This window comes from Coenobita brevimanus, chromosome 104 (genome assembly GCF_032717465.1).
Source record: "Coenobita brevimanus isolate Jiangsu-jjx chromosome 104, ASM3271746v2, whole genome shotgun sequence".
NCBI classification, from domain to species: domain Eukaryota; kingdom Metazoa; phylum Arthropoda; class Malacostraca; order Decapoda; family Coenobitidae; genus Coenobita; species Coenobita brevimanus.
Window position 1 is genome coordinate 43189654 of NC_137057.1, and position 7500 is coordinate 43197153.

Genomic DNA, 7500 nt, shown 5'->3' on the forward strand with positions numbered 1-7500 from the left:
TTGGCCTTTGGTGCTGGGAGCCATGTAACATCCACTGTGAAGCCGGGTGGCTCCCAAGGCGCTATATTTTTAAGCACCAACTTGTCACAGTCACTGAGGTCCACACCAAGCTCCTGAGTCAGTAAGTGGAGGCGAGCGGCAAGTGGCCGATGCACCCCCAGCAGAAGGTGGTGGTATTGATGCCGGGGGGTACAGGCCACATTGCCGATATTACTTTTCCTAAATGTTCTTACGCCGTAGGACAAGGCCAGGTGGTCACGGCGAACACAGAGGGGAGGCACATTCGCCTCTACTTCCATACGAGCCACACGGGTACACCGGACGGCTCCAAGACACATTCGCAAACATTTATTCTGTAGCACATCCAATCCTTTCAGCGTGGCATCAGATGCCGAGCCATACACCTGTGCGCCATAACCTAGCTTCGATCGAATAAGGGACTTATACACCATTAATAAAGATTTTCTGTCGGCACCCCAGGTAGTACCCGCTAGGTACTTGAGGACATTTAACGGTTTATCACAACGAGCAAGCAAAGTATTAACGTGAAGTTTGAAATTAATTCTACGATCAAAATGTATTCCTAAAAATTTTACAGAATTTTGAAAAGGTACCACCTGATTATCCAAAGTTAAGCACAAATTAGGTACGTTACGATTAGTGAAGACTATAGCGGCACACTTACGGACGGAAAACTTAAATCCCCACTGCAAGGCCCACTGGTGGACGGAGTCAAGGGCTGCTTGAATCCCCCCACCCGAAAATTGTGCATTACGGGAGGAGTGCCATATTGCACAATCGTCAGCATAGAGCGAGTATTTAAGATTCCTCGGGATGGGAGCTGATGACAGAATATCATTGATCATAATACTAAATAAAGTAGGACTAAGCACACTTCCCTGCGGCACCCCGTTTTCCTGGATAAATATATCCGATGTTACATTACGGGGTAATTTGACAGAGAAAGTCCTGTCCCTTAAGAAATTTGAAATAAAAATAGGCAAATTTCCTCTTAAACCATAAGCATAGAGCCTCATTAGTATACCGTGTCGCCATGTCATATCATAGGCTTTATGGATGTTCAAGAACACCCCTATCATGAATTCTTTATTGGCAAATGCCTCTGCAATACAATGCTCCAAATTCATTAAATGATCTAGTGAACTTCTGTATTTACGGAAGCCACATTGTTGATCATTTAACAAATTCTTCGATTCTAAAACAAAAAGAAGCCTATTGTTTACCATTCGTTCCATGACCTTACATAGACAAGAAGTCAACACAATAGCACGAAAGAAGTGCACAGATGAGGGCAAAAGGTAAACACGTGTTGCCTGAAGACGTGCAGGTGTGTGGTGTGCAGCTGTGATTTTTTTTTTTTTTTTTTTTTCTAGAGGGAAAAAAATATCAGGGTGTTGATAAGGGTGTATGTTTTGTGACAGCTTGTGAGTATTGTGTTGTGTGAATATTTATGTTTAGAATGTGTGTGAATGTTTGTGAATAATGTTTGTGTGAATGTTTATAAATGTTTATGAAAGGCGTGGCTGGAGGAGGGTGGAGAGCTCAGGAGCACCAGGAGCAACCAAACTGACTACTTACATTACAGACATGAATCCATCCATGACAGTTCATCCAGTGTACGTAACTAAGGAGTTTATACCAGACTATAAACGTGAGTCATTTACCAGCATGTGCCTCATGTCACATTGTAATGCCATAAATTTGTTTATCCCACCGGTTGACACCAGTGTAACACCTGAAACTTTATCCCACCAGTTGACACCAGTGTAACGGTAAGGTTTTTACTATCCCCACCATTATTGTTCATCCAGTGTAAAGCTAGTGATTTTATCCCACCGGTATTCTTCAATCAGTGTAATGACGGATATTTATAATCTTACCTGTTGTGGGTTCTGATCAACTCATCCATGGATAATACAGGTGGTACTCGACTTAGTATAGTAGATGGTAAATATTTAAGAAAAAAAAAAAATAGAATTGTGGTAGCGTTTGTAATTTCTGGCCGAGTTTAGATTTAGTCAGTACCAGAGGTGGTCGTCGTTCCCCCAGCGAAGGAATCTTGAATTGGAAGGGGAGTGAATTAGGCTTGAGGACATAATTTCCTTGATTAGGTACACTAATAAAGAAAAGAAAATGATATATACTTTACTCTAATGACGATGCTAGTTTCCACAAACCATTTTTAATTACATGACCCTTTTAGTATGAGAGAAGATTGTACATGTTACCAGGGTTTTGGATGATCATTCCTCCAACATTATTACCAGGCGAAACAATTTGATACATACAAGCGATGTATGAAGTCATTGTATCATATTTTCTTTTTGTCAGTTACTCTTGGGCTCGACAATAGCCTCAAGACAGGGACCTTTTTACGAGCATGGGTTATTTTTTCGGGCTGGCATAGTCTCGAACCAATAAGAATGATTATTCGTGTTCATTTTCATCCATATAATATACTCTCATCAGGTAATTCTCTAGAATCCAATATCAGTTTAGTACTATTTACAGTTCATAATCATCATTGCTATATAATCACTAAAAATGCATAATCACTAGGGCTTGTTTAGCCTCGAGGAATGATTCAGAAAAAAAAAAAACATAATCACTAAGAATTCGTAATCACTCGGGCTTGTTTAGCCTCGAGGCGCTATTCAAACATTGTACAATCACCAAGAATACATAATCACTCGGGCTTGTTTAGCCTCGAGGTTCATTTCAAAATTACATCATTGCTCACAGTCACTAAGTTCCCTTCCACGCTCCTGACTTCCTTAGTTACAAGAAAGAAAACGGTTACTGGTTTTGAATTTCGCTCTTCCGTTACCTGATTACATCACTTTCAAATTTCTATTTCTTATTTACAAAATAAAATTCACTTGATAGATCAATAATACTATTACATTTGGTTTATATAATAATTCATGGATAGTGTAATGTGTGTATGCTCAAGTCTTTGGACAATACTATGGGAAAGGCCTCATGGTCACACTGACGTCGCCGGTGTCTGGGGGACTGAACAAACGTCCATAATATACGATGTCTGGCCCTCGAGTCACTACGTTAAACTTTCAACAATATTACTTCATATAGTCCACAACAAGTAAGGATTAAACAAAGAAAAAGAGGGGGAGGAAGAAGAAATGTGGACGGCTCACCTGAACAAACGTCCATTATATACGACGTCTGGGGCTCGAGTGAGCTCGCTAGCGACACCGCTGCTAAATCAAATGAGGTGGTGTTTTTGAAATATGGTGGGTTTCAATTCTCTTTACAATTTATTTAGCAGTGCACCCATGACGCCAGGACTTTTGACTGAATTGGGGGAAATTTGGGATTTATTCCTTACTCAATTTAGATACTGATTCTATCACTATCTCACTTTGAATGTTAAGGCAGCTCATGCCATCTAGTGACGGCTAAGACATACGGGACCTTTAAATCCTCACAAATGACATTATTTAGGCCTTTTGGACTGTTAATCTTACATATTTGGGTTCTAGCAGCTTCATTAGCAAACATTTCACAACTAGGTTACGGAACGAATTGTGTATTCATTATTCTGTTTAAGGTTTAAACTCGGCGCCCAACAACGACAAGAAAAGTTGCGCGCATCTGTTATTCGTTACTCGACCAGACTGAGGAACTCCCATAGCTCAACATCCACAATTACATCACCCAATGCATAGATACAGAGATACATACATATAATAATAAAGTTAGCCCTACATTAATCATTAACATATGAATTACTACTTAGGATAAAAATTTATAGACTAATATTCAGGTTACACCCTATCTAACTTAAAATTACAGTACTACTAAACACATACATGAATACCAAATGCGTGGCACTACAACATAATTTCCGAGTAGAAGTTGGAAGGTGGAGTCGCACACCCGTTGAACAGCGTGTTTGTCAGTGTGATTGTGCACACGTACAAACAGAACGACACGTACTTATAGACTATTCATTGACTGCACACTGCAGGAATAACGACCCAGAGTTGTCATTTAATAATGTTAATGAACTTTTTGGTGAAGAAACTCATCCGAGTGAAGTTTGTGACTATGTGCATGCTGTACTTAGGGTATATGCTTAAGTCTTTATAATGTCGAGAACAAGAGTCCTTTACATACTATTATATACCAAAGAGGTTCTAGTTTTGTGTTTACTTATTATAATATTAGCAGCCTTTATATTTAGCGAATTATTTTTGCCCTCTACTGTTAAGGAAATTTTTATTTAATATTCATGTTGGACAATTTTTGTGTTTTGTTTTGTTATGTGCTTTGTACTTTTGTCAATAAATTACTACTACTACTACTACTGGACAGTGTGTATTGGTGGACTGAATGAATTCATTGTCTTCCGCCAAATCCTTACTCCCAGCAACAGTAAAAGAGAGAGAGAGAGAGAGAGAGAGAGAGAGAGAGAGAGAGAGATTTAAGAAGATAGAGAAAAATTTGGAAGGGAAATATAAAGGAAAATGATAAAAAAAGAAAGAGAGGAACAAGAGGAGGAACTCTGTCTTAAGAAAGAAAATAAGAAATGAAGAAAAACTGAGACAAGAAAGACATTATGAGGAGAAAGAATATAAGTGGAGAAAAAGAAAACGCAGAACTTCATTGTGAAAAAGGAGAGAGATGAAGTGAAGAAGAAAACGGAGAAGAAGAGAGGAGGAGGAAGAGGAGGATGCGTTTCGTGATAAAGAAGAGAGAGAGAGAATAGACGCCTTGTAATATCTTGAAAGCTTCTCTATTCAGCTCAGTTGAAAGACTTACTTCTTTTTCCTCCACTATCGTCTTACCTGCAAAATAAAATCGTCTTAGGGAGTTTGTAAGGTGCTTCCTCAACTCTCCCTCTTTCTTCCCCCATCCTTCTTCCTACTTCCTCCTCAACTGATTCCCTTCCTCTCCCTATCATACAGAACGCAGCCAAAAACAACAATGACTCAACCTTCTCTCTTATATTTCCTACAGTCATATCCTTCTCCTTTTCCTCTTCTATTCAGCTTATTCCTTCCTCCTCCCTCTTCCTTCCTCCCTCCTCCTTCCTTCTTCCTCCCCAGCACATGAAACACAGCCACAAATTACAATGGCACAACCTCCCCTCTCTCCGATGTTCCCATCCATCTCCTTTCCCCTCCCTCTTCTTTCTCTTCTCTCCAGCCTCATTGCCCTCCATCCTCCCTCCTTTCACATTCCTCGTCTTTCTCTTCCCTCCCTCTTCTCTCTCTCTTCCTCCCTCCTTCCTTCCTCCTTTCCTCCTCCCCAGTTGACCCTCTTTATCAACAGCACAAACGTCATTAAAGTAATATGTATTTTCAAGTTCAAAGCCTTCCCTCAGAACCTGCAACAATCTACGTTACATGAAGGTCCCTAATATTACAGTAAATGCCCAAACCAACTGTGCCCACCAGCTGACCGGTGTGAAAGTGAGAAATTAGATATAAAGCAGCTGCGAGTCGCGTCCAAACCGATTGTGCCTAACAGTCTGATGGGTCCGAGAATTGGGAAGAAGACTATTATTATTGTTATTATTATTATTATTATTATTATTATTATTATTATTATTATTATCATTATTATTATTATTATTATTATTATTATTATTATTATTATTATTATTATTATTATTTGTATTATCTGTTATAATAATAATGAAAAAATAAATAAATAAATAATAATAATAATAATAATAATAATGATGATGTCCTCTTCCTCATTTTCGGACCCACCAGACAGATGGAAGGAGAATATAAGACAGTATGGATCAGTTGGCTCAAGGATTGTGCCGGGTAAGATTGAATGCTGGACTACGAGTGTCGGCGATTGTGTGCGTGTATGCGCCAACGCAAGATCGTGCCAGCAGAGTGAGAGAAGAGTTCTGGACAAATGTGGAAGCGTGCTTGGAAAAGTTTGAAAGGAATGAGGGAGTGTTTTTGATTGGAGATATGAATGGAAAAATAGAGAATGTGAGGGTGGATGGAGTAGATGGTGACTGGGGTGTGCCTGCTGAGATAGATGAGAATGGCGGTGATTTAGTGGATATTTGTGCCGGGAGGGGGTTGGTGATAGCTAATACCCTCTTCAGGCACAAAATGATCCATCGGTATACGTGGCGAGTGATGAGAAGGGTGGATGGTGAACTGTATGAACGCAAGGCAATGATTAATTATGTGTGTGCGGATGAAAGGATGAGAAGGTGTGTAATGGATGCAAAAGTATATAGAGGTTGGGGGAGTGGACTTTCGGAACACTACTTAGTGGTGGTCAAAGTCCAAACAAAATGGAGAAATAGAAGAAAGGGAAGGACAGGAGGAAGTAGTTCTTACAAGTAGGGTAGAAAAGTTACAAGAGGATGGAAAAAAAGGCAGAGTATAAAAGGGAAATGGAGGAGCGATTGGGTAAATATAGACTGGAGCAGATGAGAGACGTGGAAGGTGTGTGCAAGATATTCACAGAAGAAATCTGTGCAGCATGTGAGGTGGTGTGTGGTGTGAAGAGAAGACGAAAGGGGATGCAGGGAGCAGCATGGTGGAATGAAGAGGTGAGAGAGACTGTGGCACAAAAGAAGAAAGCATATAGTTAGTGGATGAGAAACAGGGGCGTCGAAGAAGTTGAAAGACGGATAAGAGAGTTATATGTAGTGAGGAAGAGAGAAGTGAAAAGATTAGTAAGAGAAAGTAAGAAGAGAGTGGTTGAGGAACTTGGGAGGAATTTGAGTGTAAAGTGGAGGGAATGTAAGAAAATGTTCTGGAAAGGGGTAAAGGGAGTTAGACAGGATGCCATAGAAGTTAGTTGGGGAGTGAAAGATAAAAATGGTAGATTACTAGCGGAGAAGGGAGAAAAAGTGAGCGGATGGAGAGAACACTTTAATGAATTGTTGAACATAGAGCATGAAAGTAATGCAAGTATAAGTGGCTGGGGAATGGCTGGGAGAAGGAGGGATGCGAGAAGAGAGGAAGAAATCAGTAGGATGGAAATTGTGGAAGCAATGAAGAAAGTTGAAATGGGAAAAGCCTCAGGAATTGATGGAGTGTGTGATGAAATGTTGAAGCATGGGGGAGATATAGTAATAAAATGGAGGTGGAAGATGTGCAGATTGGCCTGGGAGGAAGGTAGAGTCCCGGAGGTTTGGAAGTCAGGTATAATTATTCCCCCGTACAAAGGAAAAGGGGAAAAAGAAGTGTGTGGTAATCATAGGGGCATTTGCCTTCTTAGTGTAATAGGAAAAGTATATGGTAGGATACTTATTGACAGAGTTAGGGAAGTAACAGAGGAAATAGTTGGAGAAGAACATGGAGATTTAGGAAGGGAAGAGGTTGTGTAGATCAGATATTCATTCTTAGACCTTTAGTGAAAAAGTTTCTAGAGAAGGGAAGGAAGCTGTTTGCAACCTTCATGGATTTGCAGAAACCATATGACAGGATGGATAAACAAGGATTGTGGAAATTATTAAGAATATATGGACTA